Source organism: Diabrotica virgifera, chromosome 8 (genome assembly GCF_917563875.1).
Source record: "Diabrotica virgifera virgifera chromosome 8, PGI_DIABVI_V3a".
In the NCBI taxonomy this organism is placed as follows: Eukaryota; Metazoa; Arthropoda; class Insecta; order Coleoptera; family Chrysomelidae; genus Diabrotica; species Diabrotica virgifera.
The window spans coordinates 118,099,789-118,122,618 of NC_065450.1; the positions used below are offsets into that span (position 1 = coordinate 118,099,789).

Genomic DNA, 22,830 nt, shown 5'->3' on the forward strand with positions numbered 1-22,830 from the left:
AATAGACGAAAAAAGCGAAAATTTGGCGTTTTTTGATCTTCATTTGTTTATAACTATGTATATCATCAAAATCGGCTGCAGGAAACATATAGGTTATTAATATAGATGTCCATACTACTCAAAAAATTTGGTTTCGGCCTGGAGGGGGATGTGTCACGAGAAAAATCTTATTTCTCTGGACTATCTCTTTTTCTTCAAACTGACGTTTTTAACCTGTAATTCGTTCAAATCATCTTGGAATTCTTGTAATTGTTTAACACATTCTTGTCAATGTTACACTTTTCTTATTATTAACACTTGTTCTCTTAACTTTTATATTTCATTTTTACTAATTGCTAGTTGTCCCTTCAAATGAGCAACTTGAGATTCCAGAGTATTTTTTTCGTTTCTGTTGGCGGTTGGGGTAAATCGATTTCTGAGAGACCTACATTATTTACTAAACATAGTTTCAAAAGTTATGCATCACCTAAAATGATGCTCATTTTCATAGTTGATTTTTTCATGAAGAGATAAAATTCCGCTAAATTTTTTTTTATTATTTTAGATTTTTCCTTGGTATTTAAACACTTGAGGAAAGGTTTACTCAAACCCCTTTTTTGTACTTATACCGGGTGGAGAAAAGAAATGTTTTTCTTATGTTAAATTTGAGACCATCTATAGGGAGGACAAGGTACAAGTACAAGTGTGAGTATACATACATCGAAATCGTATTGTAGTCTTATATTTTGTGAACATTTTATTTTTTGAATGTCCCTGATATCTTTAGGACCAAATAGACAGTTTTGTTCTGTATCATGTGTTTTAACTGAAACAAACGTTTGAAACACCCTGTAGGGAGGAAATGGTACAAAGGTGGGTATGCACCGAAATTATGTTGTTGTCTCATAGTTTGTGACCATTTTATTTTTATATATAAATAAGAAAGTAAGAAAATATGTGCAATGTATCTTTTGCCATTTGAAGAGCCTCCACGTATACACCAAATTCGTACTTACTCTCAAGGAAATTTCACATCAAACCATCACAAAGCCTCCATTAAACAATCTCGTCTCTCTTATGTTGCGCTGTGCATACCGCTCACTTGGTCGACAAATAACTCTTAAGGTGTCGACCAAAATTGTTAACGTTATGTACCTTTCTGTTTTTAAAGTTTTGTTAACTGTTTTTTATTGTTAATTTAGTTTTATTTCAGTTAAAACACGTCATGTTAAAGAATAAAAGCGTCAACTTTCTTTGTTTCTAAATCAGGAACATTCAAAAAACAAAATATTCACAAGACGTAAGACTACAATACGATTTCGTTGTATACGTATGTCGTATACCCATACTTGATACCTTCCACTTCGGAAATCGAAATGTATTTTGAGAACTATTTCCGAAGTTGCAATGAAACGTCAAATAAACTTATTTTTTTAAATGAAATTGTGGCTTATTCCCAATCAAAATACATAGTAAGTTGTATTGAAATTCCGTTTGCTAATATTGTTATTTTAAACTTAATATGCACATTTAAAATACATTACCGTTTGACGTAATTATCGACATACCGCATTTAAAACCGTGCCAAGTACCATACATAACAAATATTGTGATTTAAAAAAAAAATAATTCTCTATCATAGTCATGCATTTACACTGTCAAATAATATTATAATCTACAACATATCTGATAACGGGATGAATCAATGATTAAAAGTTGCTTGAAGTTTAGTTTTAATTCTGTATAATTGAAACAACGCGAGCCATGGGCCCCTGAGGCCTGCAGTGTTGTTATATTTGAAACAACGGATCGCGAAGTTTACAATAATTTTTATCATACTCTGAGGTCAGAAAACAATATTTATAGAATAATTAATTAAAGGAGTGACCGTTTCTTGTATTAATTATCGACGATTGTCACTTAATCAGCGTAGGAGCAGTAAGAAAACTGTGTGCAGTTTTTATACGAAACCATGTTTTCAGGTTTTTTGAGCATTTATTATGACGATGTTTAACCATTCCAGCTTAAACCAGTTTTTATGCGAAACCATGTTTTCAGGTTTTTTGAGCATTTATTATGACGATGTTTAACCATTCCAGCTTAAACCATAACACCACCACTTCCAAACGGATGAACCATCTGACTCGGTCTTTGATTCCTTGTTATCCTGGATCTTGTTCATACACGTACTCAACGGGTAAATGAAAATTGGCAAAGTCTGTTAACAATACTGAATGCCATTTATCTCTCCAATTTAAATGTACTCTAGCCCAGACGCCGATACCGTAAGATCAATGGTACACGTCTCAAAGTACCTACGTCTAGATACCAAACCAATTTTTTTTAAACGTCTTCGAATATTTCTAGTGGAAACAAGGATACCAGTGACACTGTTACAGTGTTCGTGGACTAAAAAGGCTCCCTTCGCTTAGTTAGTGTAATATATCGACACTGACATATGACACATTAGTGTGTCATCTCGAGCCGTGGTAATTCTAGGCCGACCTGTTCTTTATCGTTCAGCAACATTTCCGGTGTTCTAAAATCTAGATGAAATAACACTTTGTGAAACATTAAAAATATTGGCAACTTTGACTTGAAGGACACAAACATCGACTAATTAGTTGATATTTTATTTTAATTATTTATTTCTTTGAATAAAAAAAACTGTGAAAAAAATTCAACAATAGTTTATTTAGATTAGTAGAATTAAGAAAAGTAGGTAAAATAAAAAAAGACATGGTGAAATTAGTTAACAAGAATAATATCAAAACACCGACAGTTTTTTCTTCATCTTCATTTTATTATATATATATATATATATATATATATATATATATATATATATATATATATATATAAACAAATGAAATAGAGAATGTGGAAAAATCCCCTTACGAATAACTCACACATCCACTATTTCTGGCTGGGAAAAATTTTTCGAATAGAATCAAAGATCCAAACACCAGTTCTTAGAAATGTGTTTCGCCCTCTTCAACCTCCGTGGGCTCATCGGTAAAGATGAGAGGTTGAATATCTTTAGACACATTCCATCAAAAAACAACATCCGAGACATAGACATAACAGGAGCGTAAATCTACGCCCAACCTGAAAATGTCAGTCTCAAGTTTTAATTCCCTAATTACTTTAGAGTAAGTAGGATAATGTTTATGAAAAAACAATATATATATATATAACATAAACATATATATATATATATATATATATACATATATATATATATATATATATATATATATATATATATATATATATATATATATATAAGATGGTGGTATTCTTGACTGTATATATAAATATAAAGTAGTATCTCTTGAGGATGCAGTCAGTTAGTCAAATATATATATATATATATATATATATATATATATATATATATATATATATATATATATATGTAGGATTCGTTCAAGACAATCGTAATACAAGTCCGTGTGATGTTTAACAGTTTTAATTAATAAAATTGATAATTAAATTTTAGATACTATTAAACGGACGAAATGTAAAAGTGTTTGTTCAATTGCTACTAAAATTTTACGAGTTCTGACAAAAGAAAATGTCTTTGAAATAATCGCGTTTGTCTACTTAATATATGACCGGCTTGTCAATATATAAGTACGTCTTAAACTGCGTATCCTTTCGATTATTGCCAAATACAACGTCTTTCCTCAGAATCTCAAAATCGACTACCGTATTCTTCCCACAATAACAAAAATTGAATTTAAACTTATTTTTGGGAAAATCGTTAAGAGTTTGTTTAAACTGCATTTTTAAAAAGTATATAATAAAAAAATAAAAAGTTAGATTATCTTTTAACTAAAAAGTTAGATTATTTTTTCCCGTATGCAAATTGTATTAATGTGAACTGTAGAATTGTAGTCGCTTTTACTTCAAAGTTATCAGTATTTACTACAAATAGAAACAAAGTTATGATTTATTAAAATAAATAAACAAAAAAACAATGAAAAAACAAAAAACAAGTTTATTCGTTAAATAATTTATGATAGTTCTTTCTCAACATTCACTGTTTATCGTCAAAGTTCCAGTTCACAGTTCCTCGAAAAAAATAATCTTTGGTCAGGTTTCTACTTTGCAGACACCAAAATAAAGTGTCTTGACTACTTTTAAAATATTGGAACAAACACACCTGATTTCTCCTTGGTAATACTGCTTGCTATGATTGCGTCTCATCGTCGTCGTCGTCACTGCCCAAACAGCCGTCGTATTTGCCTAAACAGCGTCGTCTACACTGTACTAGCCTGCTACTTCGCCAACACAACAATTCACCAACAGTTTCCAAAGTCCGAAAGTCACCAACAGTTTAAAAAAGTCCGAAAGTCATTAACAGTTTCCACGTTTCACGAACAGTCATAAACAGTTTCCAAAAATTACGTCACGTCACTTGAGCCGATTATTTAAATTACACGTCACTTTACGGTATTTCGCGAATTTTATAACGAAATTGTCTTTCTTAGATCCGCGATTGAGCACCCAAATTATGTAGGGTTTGTTAAAGACAATCGTAATAAAAGTCCGTACGATGTTTAACAGTTTTAATTAATAAAATAGATAACTAAATTATAGATACTATTAAATTGACGAAATGTAAAAGTGTTTGTGTAATTGCGACTAAAATTTTACGAGTTCTCACAAAAGAAAATGTCTTGGAAATAATCGCGTTTATCTACTTAATATATGACCGGCTTGTCAATATATAAGTACGTCTTAAACTGTGCATCCTTTCGATTATTGCCAAATACAACGTCTTTCCTCAGAATCTCAAAATCGACTACCGTATTCTTCCCACAATAACCAAAATTCTCTTACTGCTAATCTCCTCTTCTCATGGTTTAATTCGCTTTCGTGAGAACTAACCTATTAAAATTGGTTCAAAGTTGCGAATGTTATTCTTACTTAATTAGGTCTTAAAGATTCAAAGTTAGAAGTATTTCGCACCGGCTACCGTAGTAATCCCAATTCGTTTCACCCATCTGGGCCGACGCGACGCAGGTCCGTATGTGTGAGACTCTTATTCCGTGCTCGTAATAATAATTAAGAAAAAAAATATATACAGGGGCATTTAAAAATATAAGGTAAAATATTTACAATTCTACATATTATATAAAGCTCGATAATAACGAGCAAGTTTACCATTTTTGGTCATATTGTTAGAAGACCCGCATATCGCAAGGCTACAAATAACACTGCCAAGGAGGTAAGGCTACCTGAGGAAATGAAAAGCCATAACATTATTAAATAAAATGATGTTGAATAATCGAGTACAAATATAAAAATAAATAAGCAAAATTATTGGCTAATACTCGTAAAGTGAATGTGAATTTAATTGGAAATATATAAAATGATGAAGGGTCATCATTCCATATTTAATAATTATATAAGGCTTCCAATTTCTTGAGAAGTGTATCTGTTGATATGTCGAACCTTCGACACTGTACAAAAGAGTAGAGAACACATAACATCTCACTAATCTAATTTTCAGATTCAAAGTAATGTTGTTTCCACATAAAAGTTTCTTTATCTTAAAGAATGCAGCTCTGGCCTTCTCTATACGTATTTTAATTTCTTTGCTCATGTCCCAGTTCTCATTTAGATTACAACCAAGGTAGGTGATACTGTTCTCTCTAATTGTTTACCATAAGCCGTTACTACTTCCTGTTGTATTAGCGTCTTATTGACAAATCACCTTGGTCTTTGCGGTGTTTAGCTTGAGTCCATATTCATCACACGTTGTGGTAATCCTATTAATCAGATGTTGAAGTTCTTCATAATTGCTCGCAATTAACACCGTGTCATCCACGTATCTCAAATTATTAATATTGACGCCATTCATTTTGATACCACATTGAGCATTATCCACTGCTTTATTGAAAACAAACTCAGAATAGATGTTAAATATTATAAGCAATGCAACGATACATTAAACCTATGAATTTTGTGCAGTAAGATGAATTGTCATGTAACTATTGGCATTCGATTCGAGAGATTGTCAGGCAATTTTGTGAACTAAATTGATCTCCGGCAAAAAATTTTGTGCAAGAGAAAATGCATTTTCAAAGTTCATCTCGAAGAGATGGAAAATGAAAAATATAGAACTCAGGAAATATTGACGGAGATAGTTCAATTTTTATACTTGGGGGTTTTGGAGGTCACTGAATACGAATTTCATGACGGCGATGGTCTCCCAGGTACCTGGTGCCCAGGGTGGAATTCGTCGCCTGGGACGATCGAATAATTCGCGAAATGAAGATTGAATCAAAAAACTGAAAAATACGTTTCCGATATACATATTCCAAAAATATATCGAATGACACTAAACATGACCCCCCTCCACCCCCTGCAGGTGGGGTGGGGGTAACTTTAAAATCTTTAATAGAAACCCCCATTTGTTATTGCAGTTTTGGATTGTTTACGTAAAAATAAACAACTTTTATCAGAGACATTTTTTCGAAATGTGGATTGCTTACGTAAAAATAAACTTTTATCGGAGACATTTTTTCTAACTGTGGATAGATGGCGCTATAATCGGAAAAAACAATTTATGGTGATACCATAAGTAAATTATAGAAACGGTCTAATATCTCGAGAAATAGAACTCCCAAATAAAAATCCAAAAAATATGTGTTTATCTAATATTTTTCAAGATCCTATCGAATAACATCAAACACGACCCTCCACTCCACCCCCTGGAGATGGGGTGGCGGTAACTTTAAAATCAAAAAGAAATCCCCATGTTTTATTGCAGATTTGGATTCCTCATGATAAGTAACATTTATTCGAAACATTTTCGATAGATTTTTAAAAAATATTGAACACGTATTTTTTGGTTTTTTATTTGGAAGTGTATTACACGAGATATTAGACCGTTTCTATAATTTACCTATGGTGTCACGATAAATCGTTTTTCTGATTATAGCGCCATCTATCCACAATTCGAAAAAATGTCTTGAATAAAAGTTGCTTATTTTTACGTATGCAATCCAAATATGTAATAACATATGGGGGTTTCCATTTAAGATTTTAAAGCTACCCCCACCCCACCTCAAGGGGGTAGAGGGGGGTCGTGTTTACTGTCATGGGATAGATTTTAAATATTGAACATGTGTTTTTCAGTTTTTCGATCCAAATTCGATCGTCCCGCGAATTATTCGATCGTCCCAGGCGACGAGTTCCACCCTGGGCACCAGGTACCTCGGAGACCATCGCCGTAATGAAATTCGTGTTCAGTGACCTCCAAAACCCCCAAGTATAAAAATTTATTTCATTTCCGTCAATATTTCCTGAGTTCTAAATATTTCATTTTCCATCTCTTCGCACTTTGAAAATGCATTTTCTTATGCACAAAATTTTTTGCCGGAGATCAATTTAGTTTACAAAAATTGCCTGACACTCTCTCAAATCGAATGCAAAAAGTTGCATGACGATTCATCTTATTGCACAAAATTCCTAGGTTTTTGGGCTTTTTGGTGCTTCGTTGCTTCGCCCAAGGGACAAAATGCGGCCTTGCCTTACTCCTCTTTGTATTTGAAGTTCTTCAGACGTGTCCCGGCCAATATTGATGTTTGCACGTTGATGCCAGTAAAAATTTTTGATAATGCGTAGGTCTTGATCATCAATACCCACTTTCTGAAGAGTAGCAATCATGTCAGCATGTTTTGCTCGATCAAAGGCCTTCTCAAAGTTAATGAAACACATATAAACCGGATGTCCGACATCTCCAAGGTTATTGCGGAATCCAAACTGTGTATCACCAAGCTGCTTTTCTATTTTTTGGTACATTCTAGAGTGCAAAATTCGTAGAAATATCTTTAAAACATGACAGTTTTTTAAATGAACAAAATACGTATCCAGGTTTTTCCTAATGATGTTCTTATTCATTACCAAAGAAAAATAAGATAAAGTAATAATCACATTTTATTCTTAAACACTCGTACCCAAAAGTAACGCATAACATTCATAATACGAGCAATAACAACTTTATATTATTGGGACAAATTAAATGTATGTATGTACATGCAAAATTCAGATAGTTGACAGTTTATGTTTTTCTAATAATGTTTTAAATGTAATACTATGTAATTAGTTAATTACTAATAATAATATAGGTTCAATCAGCAATACAAAACAAAATATTCGTAATCTAGCAGAACTAATTAATAATAAAATAAAAAATTTAAAGCACTCATGGGAGTGCCGACAGAAGTGAAAACTTCTTATAGTATATAAATTACGAGCTCAATGCTTTTTCCCCATCCAAAAAGAAGTGCTATCCCTATATTATATACGCGCTTCGTACGTTCTATGCTACTTATGTATACATACACATGATACTATAAATAAGAAAATAATATATTGCACATCCTGAAGGGAGGGGAGTCGTGACGCAATTGGAGACCGGAACGTTGGTAATGGTTCGTAATTAGTTTGAATTACGAACGAAAACGTCCGATTAGTTTGAATCGTTCGCGGTTGTAAGATAAGTGTATTTTATATTTTATCTTTGTAAAAGTGAGATGTCTTTTAAAAACAAATAACACAAAAAAGTCGTTTAATATTATTTTGCTAATTAAATAATTTCATGACAAAATGCATACAAATCCCATTTAACTTTAACTCAAATTGGTCTCCAGTTACGTCATCATGCGCGAACTCGAACGCATTTGGGCTACGGGAAGATACTATCTGGGCCCGGATTACGTACACTCGATACGCATCGTATCCGCCATGTTTTCCCATAGCGCCTTACGGGAAAACATGGCGGATACGATTCGTATCGAGTGTTCGTAATCCCTATGCTGGTTATTTTTAGTATCATGTACATACACATAATATACAGGGTGTAACAAAAATACAGGTCATAAATTTAATCACATATTCTGGGACCAAAAATAGTTCGATTGAACCTAACTTACCTTAGTACAAATGTGCACATAAAAAAAGTTACAGCCCTTTGAAGTTACAAAATAAAAATCAATTTTTTCCAATATATCGAAAACTATTTGATATATTTTATTGAAAATGGACATGTGGCATTCTTATGGCAGTAGTATCTTAAAAAAAATTATACTGAATTTTAGACACCCCATAAAAGTTTTATGGGGGCTTTGTTCCTTTAAACCCCCCAAACTTTTGTGTACGTTCCAATTTAATTATTATTGTAGTACCATTAGTTAAACACAATGTTTTAAAAACTTTTTTGCCTCTTAGTACTTTTTCGAAAAGTCAAGTTTTTATCGAGATATTTTGAATATTTGTCAAATCCACCACATATTTGTATATGGTTAATTACGATTATGGAGACTTAGTAATAATATGAAAATTTATTTATGATTTACGAGTACATTTTTAGGTATATTTTGAACCATATTAAAAAAGAAGCCACATCTCGATAAAAGGTGCCTTATCGTAAAAATACAAAGAGGCAAAAAAGTTTTAAAAACACTGTGTTTAACTAATGGTATCGCAGTAATAGTTTAATTGGAACGTACACAAACATTTGGGGGGTTTAAAGGAACAAAACGCCCATAAAATTTTTATGTAAACATATTAAAAAAGAAGCCGCAACTCGATAAAAACTGCCTGATCGAAAAAATACTAAGAGCCAAAAAAGTTTTAAAAATATTGAATTTAACTAATGGTACCACAATAATAATTTAATTGGAACTTACACAAAAGTTTGGGGGGGTTTAAGGGAACAAAACCCCCATAAAATTTTTATGGGGTGCACAAATTTCACTATAATTTTTCTTTAAGATGTCCCTGCCATAAGATTGCCACATGTCCATTTTTGTTAAAAAATCTCTAACAGTTTTCGATATATTTGAAAAAATCGATTTTCATTTTGTAACTTCAAAGGGCTGTAACTTTTTTTATGTGCATATTAGTACTAAGGTAAGTTAGGTTCATTCGAACTATTTTTGTTCCCAGAATATGTGATTTAATTTATGACCTGTATTTTTGTTACACCCTGTATATATACGTACGAAATTTTGTTAGGCAAAGTGATGACGGTCGCAAACTCAATACTTTTTCCCCATCTAAAAAGTGCACAACGTCCCTAAAGAAGTTTTCACTTCAAAAATTTATTTCGTCGAAGCAATGACGGTCGCTAATTTAATACTTCTTCCCCATCGAAAAAGTGCAAAACGTCTCCAAAGAAGTTTTCACTTCAAAAATGTATTTTGCCGAGGCGGTGACGATCGCTAATTCAACACTTTTTCCCCATCTAAAAAGGGCACAACGTCCCTAAAGAAGTTTCCACTTCAAAAATTATTTCGTCGAAGCAATGACGGTCGCGATAACGTTCGCTAATTCAATACTTTTTCCCCATGTAAAAAGGGCACAACGTCTCTAAAAAAGTTTTCACTTCAAAAATTTATTTTCGTCGAAGCAATGACGGTCGCCAATTCAATACTTTTTCCCCATCTAAAAAGGGCACAACATCCCTAAAGAAGTTTGCACTTCAAAAATGTATTTTCGTCGAAGCAATGACGGTCGCGATGACGGTCGCTAATTCAATACTTTTTCTTAATCTTAAAAGGTCAAAACTTTTTCCCCATCTAAAAAGGGCACAACGTCCCTAAAGAAGTTTTCACTTCAAAACAATATTTCGTCGAAGCAATGACGGTCGCGGTGATGGTCGCTAATTCAATACTTTTTTCCCATCTAAAAAGTGCACAACGTTCCTAAAGAAGTTTTCACTTCAAAAATTGATTTTTGTCGAAGCAATGACGGTCGTTAATTCAATACTTTTTCCCCATCTAAAAAGGACAAAACGTCCCTAAAGAAGTTTTCACTTCAAAACAATATTTCGTCGAAGCAATGACGGTCGCGGTGATGGTCGCTAATTCAATACTTTTTCCCCATCTAAAAAGTGCACCACGTTCCTAAAAAAGTTTTCACTTCAAAAATTTATTTCGTCGAAGCAATAACGGTCGGGATGACGGTCGCTAATTCAATATTTTTCGCCATTTAAATAGGGCACAAAGTTTCTACATAAGTTTTCACTTCAAAAATTTATTTCGCCGAAGCAATGACGGTCGCTAATTTAAAACTTTTTCCCCATCTAAAAAGTGCCCAATGTCCCTAAAGAACTTTTCACTTTAAAAATTTATTTCGCCGAAGCGATGATGGTCGCTAATTCAATACTTTTTCCCATCTAAAAAGAGCACAATATCCTTAAAGAAGTGTTCACTTCAAAAATTTATTTCGTCCAAGCGATGACGGTCGCTAATTTAAAACTTTTTTCCATCTAAAAAGTGCACAACGTCCCTAAAGAACTTTTCACTTCAAAAATGTATTTCGCCGAAGCGATGACGGTCGCTAATTCAATATTTTCCCCATCTAAAAAGTGCACAACGTCCCTAAAGAAGTATTCACTTCACTAATATTACTATTATTATACGTACATTATAATAATATACGTACAAAATTTATTTCGTCGAAGCGATGACGGTCGCGAAATCAATCATTTTTTTCCCATTCCAAAATAGATTTTACATTTATTTTAAATTTAAATACTCCTACAAAATTTATATATACATACACATAATAAATATACGTACAAAATTTATTTCGCCGAAGAGATGACGGTCGCGAAATATATCCTTTTTCCCCATCCACAAATAGGTTTTACATTTATTTTAAATTTAAATACTTCTATACAATTTATGTATACATATGTACACATAATATAGATACGTACAAAATTTATTTCGCCGAAGAGATGACGGTCGCGAAATAAATCCTTTTCCCCATCCTAAAATAGGTGTTAAATTTATTTTAAATTTAAATACTTCTTTACAATTATTTATATATACATACACACAATATACCTGTATATGTACAAAATTTATTTCGCCGAAGCGATGACGGTCGCGATGATGGTCGCGAAATCAATCCTTTTTCCCCATTCTAAAATAAGTTTTACATTTATTTTAAATTTAAATGCCTCTACACAATTTATATATACATACACATAATATATAGCATAAGCGATGACGGTCGCACTGTCGCACTGTCTTACTGTCTCACTAACTATTACCATACGTGAATGCAAGGACTTCAAGGTAATAGTGAGACAGTAAGCCAACAACATAAGCTGCTTGTTCTGGACATCGAAGTAAAAAGCGAAACTAAACAAAAATATCAGAGAGGACCACAAAAAGTCAAGTGGTGGATGCTAAAAGATGAGAAAGAAGGTCTATTAAGGGAAAGAATAGTAAAAAAAATATGTTGGAACATGAAAGGAAGCCCTAATACAATTTGGAGAAAAATGGCCAATATTATTAGAGAGACGGCTATTGAAATACTTGGAAAAACGTCAGGAAAGAAGTTTGAGGATAAAGAAACTTGGTGGTGGTCAAATGAAGTACAAGAAAAAATAAAAGAGAAGGGAGAATTATATAAAAAGTGGCAAGAAACCAGATCGGACATAGATCTTCAAAACTATATGGTCGCCAAAAAGGAAGCGAAAGTAGCAGTAGCAAAAGCTAAAGCAGAAGCGTATTTAAACCTATACGATCAACTTGATACCAGGGAAGGCGAAGCAAAGATATATAAAATAGCCAAACAGAGAGCAAAGAAAGCAAGAGATTTTAATCAGATTAGATGTATCCGAGATGAAAATAATAAAATACTAGTTCACGAAAAGGATGTCAAAAAGAGATGGAGAAAGTATTTTGACAGTTTATTAAATGAAGAATTTGACAGACAGCCTGTGGAATTACCGGAGACAGTAACAGCAATGGTTACCAGAATAACAAACGAGAAAGTGGCTCAAGCCAGTGCCGGTTTATCCACTGGGCGCTTGGGGCGGGCGCCCAGGGGCCCGGGCCCCGGAAGAGCCCGAAGGGGCCCGTTCCTTTTAATTATAAAAAAATAAAGTCTCTAAATAATTTACATATTCTCCGAAAAAAATCTCATACGCAGATACGCCAATACACTGCAAACGCCTTTGTTACATCTCTTCACGCCTATACACAGTGCCGTAGCCTAGCCCCACAGGGTCCCCGTGTCAATGTTTGTGGTGGGGCCACTTTCCAAAAACTACAGAAGTTGTCAGATTTCGTAATGTCATTGATTAAAAACTACCCAGGTAGTGGGTAAAAACTGTGTAGGTAGGTTATTAATCAATGGCCATGTCTCGAATTGTATCCAGAATAGTCGCACAAACGGAGTTTTTTTAGTTTCTAATAATTTCATTTTGAATTGTGAGGCTTAAATAATAATTTATCTCACTTTTCGGCTTTAAAATAAGTTCTTTTAAAATAGGAACAAAATGAGTCATTTTAAAATAGTTAACTGAAAGACAAAAATAGATGTACATAAGTCTAATTTATAGATAAAGAATAAATTATTCTCGAAAATGCCAATACCCAAACAATGGGTACATACTCTTTCAAACATTCAAAAGTAAAGCGATTTCAAAAATTGCAATTTGGCATTATACAGTGGCCTCTAAGGCTAGCTCTCCACTTGCGATTTGTAGTCGCAGCGACAAAAAAATCGCTGTCACCGAAAATCTAGAGTCTAGAAAATTAGTCGCTGTTTTCAGAATCGCGAATTGAATGCTACAAGGATGTAGCATCAGCTTCTAGATGTTTTTTTAATCTAGAGATAAAGATAAGAAGTCAAGACGTCAATTAATACTTTATGCGAGAAACATAACGATGTTGATGAAACCAAAGAGAACTTGCATAATGAAATTACCCATTTTGTAACGGTATGCCAAAATTTGAATAAACTTCATACAATTTATAAAAAATTTGATTCTTCCAGGATGTAAAAGCAACTTTTCCCAATATTTTAACTTTACTGCAAATTTATTTGACGATACCAATTTCTAGTGCGTTCTGGCGAGCGGCCATTTTCGGCTTTAAAAAGAATAAAAACATATTTAAGGTCAAATTTGGGTCAAGAAAACCTAGACGCATTATCACTATTGTATATAGAGAATGAAGAACTGGAGAAACTGAATTGTGATAATATTAGATGGCAGTTTGAGAATGCCAAGTCAAGAAAAAAATTGATGTAATTTTTGTCTTTATGGATTTTTTAGAATATGTTTTTTTTTGCTTGTCATGTGTTCGTTTTGTGGAACTATCTGTTTTTTATTTCTGTTTTTAATTGTATTTTTTGGATTATTTTTTACGTTTGCTATTCTTCTTGCTTGTTTAAAATTTTTTTTATGGATTTTACAATAAACCTTTATAGTTTGTTAATGCATGTGTTTTCTTGTTAAAAAACTGACAACGAATAGCAATGAAGGGGGCCCCTAAACCTCCAGCACCCAGGGCCCGAAGTTAGGTTAAACCGGCACTGGCTCAAGCGCTTCAAAAAATAAAGAAAGGAAAAGCAGTCGGACCAGATGATATTCCTGGGGAAGTATGGAGAGCATTGGGAGAGGTAGGAATAAGTTGGCTAGCAGGTCTATTTAATAGAATTATGGAAATTGGACAAATGGCAGAGGAATGGAGAAGCAGTATATTAGTACATGTCTACAAAAACAAGGGAGACATACAACAATGTACAAACTACAGGCAGTGCCGGTTTAACCTAACTTCGGGCCCTGGGCGCTGGAGGTTTAGGGGCCCCCTTCATTGCTATTCGTTGTCAGTTTTTTAACAAGAAAACACACGCATTAACTATAAAGGTTTATTGTACAATCCAAAGTAATTTTTTTAAACAAGCAAGAAGAATAGCAAACGTAACAAAATAATCCAAAAAATACTTTTAAAACATAAATAAAAAACAGAAAGTTCCACAAAACAACACATGACAAGTAAAGAAACCTATTCTAAAAAATACACAAAGACAAAAATTAGATCACTTTTTTTCTTGACTTGGAATTCGCAAACTGCCATATTATTATAATATTATCACAATTCAGTTTCTCCAGTTCTTCATTCTCTATATACAATAGTGATATTTTTTTTTTATTTATTATTTATACATATGACCTGGCCTATAGTGACTAATCCAGGTCGTTTTTTCCTGATGGGATTACAGATATTTTTTTTTATATTTTTACATTTTTTACTCAACTATTAAATCTATTTTTACAATAACAATTTGCCATAATCTCTTAATTACGTATAACAAACAAATTTAAATAAACAATTTAAAATATTTTTGGTACTATCAACTCCCTTCTAAGTTATAAAGACAGTCCCTCTATTTTCAGAAGAGAGTTGGTAGTTTTTTTTTTTTTTTTTTTTTATTTTTATGAATTATGTATTGAATTATTATTTTTATTTATTTATTTTATATTGAATTATTATTATTATAATTGTAAATATCTATTTTTGAATTTATATTTTATTTTATTTATTTTAACTTTATCTTACTCAACTTCATCAGGGTTGGATTATTGGTTGTCTTCTTCTATTATTATAGATTTCTTGTTGTTTTTTAGATATTATTTGTGTGAGATTGTTTAATATTTCAAAATATTCTTCATTTTGTAATATATCTCTTATTTCAATTCTTTCTAATCTTCTCATTTCTCTGTGTTCTTCATTTTCTATAGTATTTTCACAATGTAACACTATATGTTCTGGTGTACCTAGTTCTCGACATTCACAATATGCATCATCTTTTAAGTTAAATATTTCCAAATATGTTGGGTACGGTCCATGTCCTGTTAAAAAGTGTATTAAACCTTGTTTTGGATTAAAATAATTTGGAATGTTTTCTAATATTGGTATAAAATTGTATAAACGTCTAGATTTTGTTGAATTTTCCCATTCATTTTGTCTTTTTCTATTTATTATTTCTTTTAATTCTCTTTTATTTCTTATATCTAATCCTATTATTTGTATTATTTTTTCATATTTTTCTTTTTTTAGCCAATAATTACATGCTCTTTTTTGTGTTTCTAAATGCATTGGCATTACTCCAGTTAAAACTGTGAGTGCCTGTGTTGCAGTTGTTCCAAATGCTCCCGTCATTCTTACAAGAAATCCTCTCTGAGCTCTATTTAATTTTTCTGCGTTTTTTTTTATTTATTAATCTATGTGCCCATACACTTGAACCGTACCCTACAATTGATGCAAGTATTGTACTTAGGTATATTCTCATCTGTCGGAACGAAATTCTATATTCCTTCTGTGCTAGACTAGCAATGCTATGCATGATCTTTGTTGCCTTTTCACAGACACAATTCATGTGTTTTGTAAATAATTTTTGTTCGTCTATTATAATACCTAAATATCTTGTTTCCATTTTTCTTTTTATTGTTTTCCCTCTAATTTTTATAATTGGATCTCTTTCTAAATTTCCTTTTATTAAACTATATGTTGTTTTTGAATCTGATATTGTTAATTTTACTTTATTCATCCAATCATTTACTCTTATTAATACTTCATTTGATTTATTTTCTAATTCTCTTCTTGAGTTTGCATCTATGATCAACAACAAATCATCTGCATACGCTATGCTTCCAAGCACTTCAGGATCTATATTCAATTGTTCCAACAGTTCCTCTAGCATTACATCCCAGAACATAGGTCCACAAACTGATCCTTGTGGACATCCTTTTGTGATATGTTTCGTCTTTTTTCCTGTTGGACAGCTTAGGCTTGCATATCGGTCTTGACAGTAGTTTCTGAGACTTCCGTACAGATTCTTTGGACATCTCATTCTTCGAAGTCTTTCAAAGAATGACGGCCACCAAAGATTGTCAAAAGCCCCAGACACGTCTATAAAGATCATTAAAACATACTTTTTTATGCTTTCGTTTACTATTTCAAATACTTTATTTATTGCATCTTCTGTTGATCTACCTTTCCTAAAACCATACTGACCAGGATGTAATCCAATTTCTGTTCTTATTTGATTTAATTTTTTACATAGTAATTTTTCTTGTAATTTTCCATATACAATAGTGATAATGCGTCTAGGTTTTTTTGACCCAAATTTGACCTTAAATATGTTTTTATTCTTTATAAAGCCGAAAAAGATCGCTCACCTGACGCGCCAAATAAATTTGCAGCAAAGTTAAGATATTGGGAAAAGTTGCCTTTACATCCTGGATGACATTAAATTTTTCATAAATTATATGTTTATTCAAAATTTTGGCATAACGTTACAAAATGGGTAATTTCATTATGTAAGTTCTCTTTGGTTTCATCAACATCGTTTTTATGTTTCTCGCTTAAAGTATTAATTGACGTCTTGACTTCTTCTTTATCTAGAGAAAAACAACATCTAAAGCTGATGCCACACCCTTGTAGCATTCAATTCGCGATTCTGAAAACAGCGACTAATTTTCTAGACTCTAAATTTTCTGCGACAGCGATTTTTTTGTCGCCGCGACTACAAATCGCAAGTGGAGTGCTTAGAGGCCACTGTATAATGCCAAATTGCAATTTTTGTAATCGCTTTACTTTTGAATGTTTGAAAGAGTGTGTACCTATTGTTTGGGTATTGGTATGGCATTTTTGAGAATAATCTATTCTTTATCTACAAATTAGATCTATGTATATCTATTTTTGTCTTTCGTTTAACTATTTTAAAAGAACTTATTTTTTTTCTATTTTAAAAGAACTTATTTTAAAGCCGAAAAGTGAGATATACCTATTACATATTATTATGTATTATTTAAGCCTAAGCCACACAATTAAAAATTAAATTATGAGAAACTAATAAAACTCCGCTTATGCGGTTATTGTGGATACAATTCGAGACATAGCTAAATGTGACAACTTTCTGTAGTTTTTGGAAAAGGGCCCCGCCACAAAAACTGACCCGGGGCCCCTGTGGGGCTAGGCTACGCCGCTGTGTATAGGCGTGAAGAGATGTAACAATAGAACAAGGGCTTTTGCAGTGTATTGGCGTATCTGCGTATGATATTTTTTTCGGAGAATATGTAGATTATTTAACGTCTTTATTTTTTTGTAATTAAAAGGAACGGGCCCCTTCGGGCCCCAGGCCCCTGGGCGCCCGCCCCAAGCGCTCAGTGGATAAACCGGCAGTGACTACAGCGCTATAAAACTACTTAGCCACACCATGAAAATATGGGAAAGAGTAATTGATAGACGGATACGTGAAGAAACCGAAATATCCGATAATCAATTTGGCTTTATGCAGGGCAGATCAACAACAGATGCAATTCTAATTGTATGGCAACTGATGGAAAAATACAGGAATAAAGAGACCAACGCTCATATGGTATTCATTGATCTTGAGAAAGCATATGATAGAGTTCCTCGAGAGATTCTGTGGTGAGCACTCAATAAGAAAGGAGTCCCTGGCGAATATGTAAAGATTGTGAGAGATATGTATGAGGGAGTAACGACTAGTGTTAGGACAGGTGTGGGAGAGACTGATTCAGGTGAAAGTAGGATTGCACCAAGGCTCGGTGCTTAGTCCTTATTTATTCTCATTAGTTTTGGACCAGATAACAGCGAAACTACAGGGTAGTATTCCATGGTGCCTAATGTATGCTGATGATGTAGTGTTAGTAGGAAGTAGTGAAAGAGACTTAGAACACAAACTGGAACAGTGGAGATAAGCTCTGGAGGAAAAAGGTTTAAAACTTAGTAGGACAAAAACAGAGTATTTGGAATGTTCATTTAAAGATGGAGTTACTACAAATAAAATGGTATCTTTGGATGGTGAAATGATTGTGAAAAGCAATAGTTTTAAGTACCTAGGATCGGTATTACAGAGTAATGGAGAAATAGATGGAGATGCATGCAGTAGAATTAGGGCTGGATGGATGAAGTGGAAAGAAGCGAGTGGTGTGTTGTGTGACAGAAAAATTCCAATGAAGCTGAAGGGAAAATTCTATAAAACAGCCATAAGACTGGCTATGATGTACGGAACTGAATGTTGGGCAGTGAAAAAGAAAGAGGAACAACGAATGCATGTGGCGGAAATGAGAATGCTTAGATGGATGAGTGGAGTGACAAAGAAGGATAAAATTAGAAATGAGTATATTAGGGGAAGTCTACGTGTGGCACCAATTGATGCCAAAATGAGAGAGCATAGGTTAAGATGGTTTGGTCATGTTCAACGTCGAGACATTAATCACAAAATACGAAGAATAGCTGAAGTGCAGATTCCTGGAAGGAGTAGGAGAGGAAGACCAAAGAAGACCTGGGGGGAGACCATAAGGCAGGACATGTTGGTAAAGGGGATTAACATTGATATGACCCAAGATAGAATTGTGTGGAGAAATGCAATTAGGGAAGCCGACCCCGCATAGGGATAAGGCAAAAAGAATGATGATGAAGCGATGACGGTCGCGAATTCAATGCTTTTTCCCCTATCCAAAAATCGCACAACGTCCCTAAAGAAGTTTTCACTTCAAAAAATGTTTATTTTATTAACAACTAAATATTGGGTTGGTCATTGACTCATCTAATCGTCTACAATGTTCGGGGATAAATTAATTACAAAGCTGCTCTATGTTGGCTTTAAGTTCGTGTAATATCCGCTTTGGATTGTTCCTTGGTATCTGTTTAATTTTATACCATACTGTTTCAATGATATTATAGTCAAAGGCTAAGAACGGACGTTTATATGTATTGTGATTTCCAAACCAGTTTTTTTTGTGTTTACATAAGACTATAATAATAGACTAAGAGCCGGGATAGGTGAATCATTTTAGGCACCATAAAAGTGTATAACTTAAATAGTAGAACCTAAAAGAAAACATATAAGTAAGCACTATGCCGTCACTTTTCAGTGGTGCATCAAACTTTCCACTTATGACGGGATAAACAAACTAAAAGGTACCCCCCTCACTCCCAGAATTAACTTTTTTAAGTTCTATGTGATTAAGAAATAAGACTCAGCACAATTTTAATAATTTTTAATAATAGTATAATATTCATATTAGTAGCGGAGGAAAGTATGCTAAATTTGCAGTTACATAGGTTATGGGGACCTATTAGGTTGTGAAGATTAGGTCCTAAAACCAAAAAAAGTTAAGTAAAGTTTTCCATTTAAGTAGGGACTTTCCATTTTTTAATTTAATTTTCCATTTCCAACAATCGTTTTTCCGATTATAACGCCATCTATCCGTAATTCAAAATAATGTCTCGAATAAAAGTTACTTATTTTTTTTTGGCGTAAAGAATCCAAAATCTACAAAATGGGGTCTAAAAATGTGGGCTCCTATTTAATATTTTATAGTCCCCCACCCCACCTCCGTGGGGAGTCGTGTTTGGTGCCATTCGAAAGATTTTTCAAAAATATTGAATACGTGCATTTCTCAGTTTTTCGATCTGATGTTCATTTCGCGAAATATCGCGGGGTTCGTATTTAAAATTTTAAATTTACTTACCACCCCTCTCCGTGAAGGGTAGTGTTTGGTATCATTCGATAGATTTTTGAAAAATATTGAACACGTATTTTTTAGTTTTTCGATCTCACGTTCATTTCGCGAAATATTCGCTTTTTTTGTGAAACTTTGTGACACCCATTTCCTTACGCCCCGCTCAAATCGTCAGATTTTTTAAATATACACTGTTTTGCATGTATGTACTTAACTTACCTTAATCTGACGATTTCGAGTTTTTTAAGGATAGATTTTTTTTCTTACCCTCCTTAACGAACTCATCTGTATTAAGAGCCAATATATTATGGTAGAGGCACATTTACAAGGTTACAAGGTTTCTCCCCATGTGATAATCTGACGCGCTCGAGTAACTGCAAAAACCCCCGCTTGGGCTCCCCTACCATATTGACTAATGACATAATTAGATTTTAGTTGTATTTGTTTACTTAAATTGCAATCAACTTTTTTAAAATAAAATGGACGTTTTTGTTATGACTATTTAAGGTATATTGTAGTTTTTATTAACATAAAAACTATACATGGAATAGTTATCAGATAATTTTGTATTTCTTAATTTTACACTTACAATATTTACTTATATTTATTTTTGTTTCAGGTACCAAAATTCAGTTCTTCTGTCTCATTACAGTAGAAGTAGAAGCTTTATAATTTTTATGGTAGGGGAGCAAAGTATGCAAAATGTGCAGTCACTTGAGCGCTTTGGGGACCTATTGGGTTGTGAAGAGTAGGTCCTAAAACCAAAAAAAAAAGTTAAATAAAGTTTTGCATTTAAGTGGGGACTTTCCATTTTTTAATCTAATTTTCCATTTCCAACAATCGTTTTTTTAGATTATAGCGCCATCTATCCACAATTCGAAAAAATGTCTCGAATAAAAATTACTTATTTTTACGCAAGGAATCCAAATCTGCAATAGAAAATGGGGACTCCCATTTAAGATTTTAAAGTAACCCCCCGCCCCGCCTCCGTGAGGGGGTCGTGTTTGGTACCATTCGATAGATTTTTCAAAAATATTGAATAAGTGTATTTTTCAGTTTTTCGATCTGATGTTCATTTCGCGAAATATCGCGGGATTCGTATTTAGAATATTAAATTTACCCCCCACCACTCTCCGTGGGAAGTCGTGTTTGGTACCATTCGATAGATTTTTGAAAAATATTGAGCACGTATTTTTTAGTTTTTTGGTCTGTCATTCATTTCGCGAAATATTCGCTTTTTTCGTGTGAAACTTTGGGACTCACCCGTTTGCGTACGCCCCCGTTCAAATCGTCAGATTTTTGAAATATACATTATTTTGCATGTATGTACTTAACTTAGCTCATCTTAATCTGACAATTTCGAGTATTTTTAAGGATATTTTTTTTTCGGGCCCCCCTTAAAGAACTCCCCTGTGTCAAGAGCCAATATATGGTAGAGGTACATCTGCAGGGTACCAGGTTTCTCCCCATATGATAATCTGACGCGCTCGAGTAACTGCAAAAATTCCCGCTTGGGCTCCCCTACCATTATAGTCACTGTAAATAGAAAAGAAATATGCTTCATTATATTAACGTAGAATATTTAGCGTGTACCTCATTAGTATAATATTTGCATTGTTTACCTACACTGTATTTAAATAATTTCGCTATCTGGCATGTCCCTTGTTATTTAGAGAAGATTACATACACTGCGCAACAACTGTGCCTCGTTGCAAATTTTCTTTATGTAGAGATGTAGAGTAGCTGAATGCTGATAAAACCATCCATCAAGGAGATATGTAGATATATCCTGTACATGATTTAAGCGATTTTAACCTTTTTTATATAAACCATATTAGTCCATGCGAGATCTGTCGAAAAACAGACCATCAGAGGCGGCCAGTCGGGGTAGGCAAGGTAGGCGCCGCCTAACCTCTTCAAATGTACAATACAATAATAAATTATTTATTAATATAAATTACTTATTTAAAAATTGTAAAAAAATTTGACACAATACGTAAGTATCTAAAATAAAATAGCTATGTACTTTTTAATTTCTCTCCGAAGTTGTAATTATTGTACGCTCCTCGTAGTAGTGCTACTCACTTCTATTATGGCACTACCCAAGTCAGGTCCTTTTCAAATCTGCCTAATAGACCGGACTATCAAAGTAGTTTCGTTTGAAAAAATTGCAGACCGGATTCTGACTTCTGAAATGTGTTGTTGTAACCCTGGACTTTGATTTCACAGATGTTGCCAGTCTGTACTGTGGTTCCCCCTCCCCCCACCCCACCCGCTCCAATACTTCATAATATTTTTTTTTCAAAAAATTCTACAGACTGTACAATAGCACCAGTAAAGTTAATTTTAAATTTGGATCGATCTCTTAAATATGACCTACATAACAAAAAATGAATCATAAAAATCGGTTCATAATTGATGGAGTAATCGCGTAACAAACATAAAAAAATCATACAGATAAAGGCTTGTATTTGCGATGAAAAAAATAAAGATGCGATGAGATAAAAGCTTCTTTTATTGAAGTCGAT

At 33.3% G+C, this 22,830-nt stretch overlaps 1 protein-coding gene and 1 long non-coding RNA gene across 2 annotated transcripts in view; both read left to right on the top strand.

The window, feature by feature from the left end:
* Positions 1-21,102, top strand: part of LOC126890360 (uncharacterized) — a 62,422-nt gene extending 41,320 nt beyond the window's left edge. Inside the window, exon 2 of the long non-coding RNA XR_007700290.1 lies at positions 20,922-21,102. This is a non-coding gene — a long non-coding RNA (uncharacterized LOC126890360). The remainder of the gene's footprint in view (positions 1-20,921) is intronic.
* LOC126890359 (DENN domain-containing protein 2B-like) overlaps positions 1-22,830 on the top strand; it is a 378,730-nt gene that overhangs the window by 133,119 nt on the left and 222,781 nt on the right. The window lies entirely within an intron of this gene.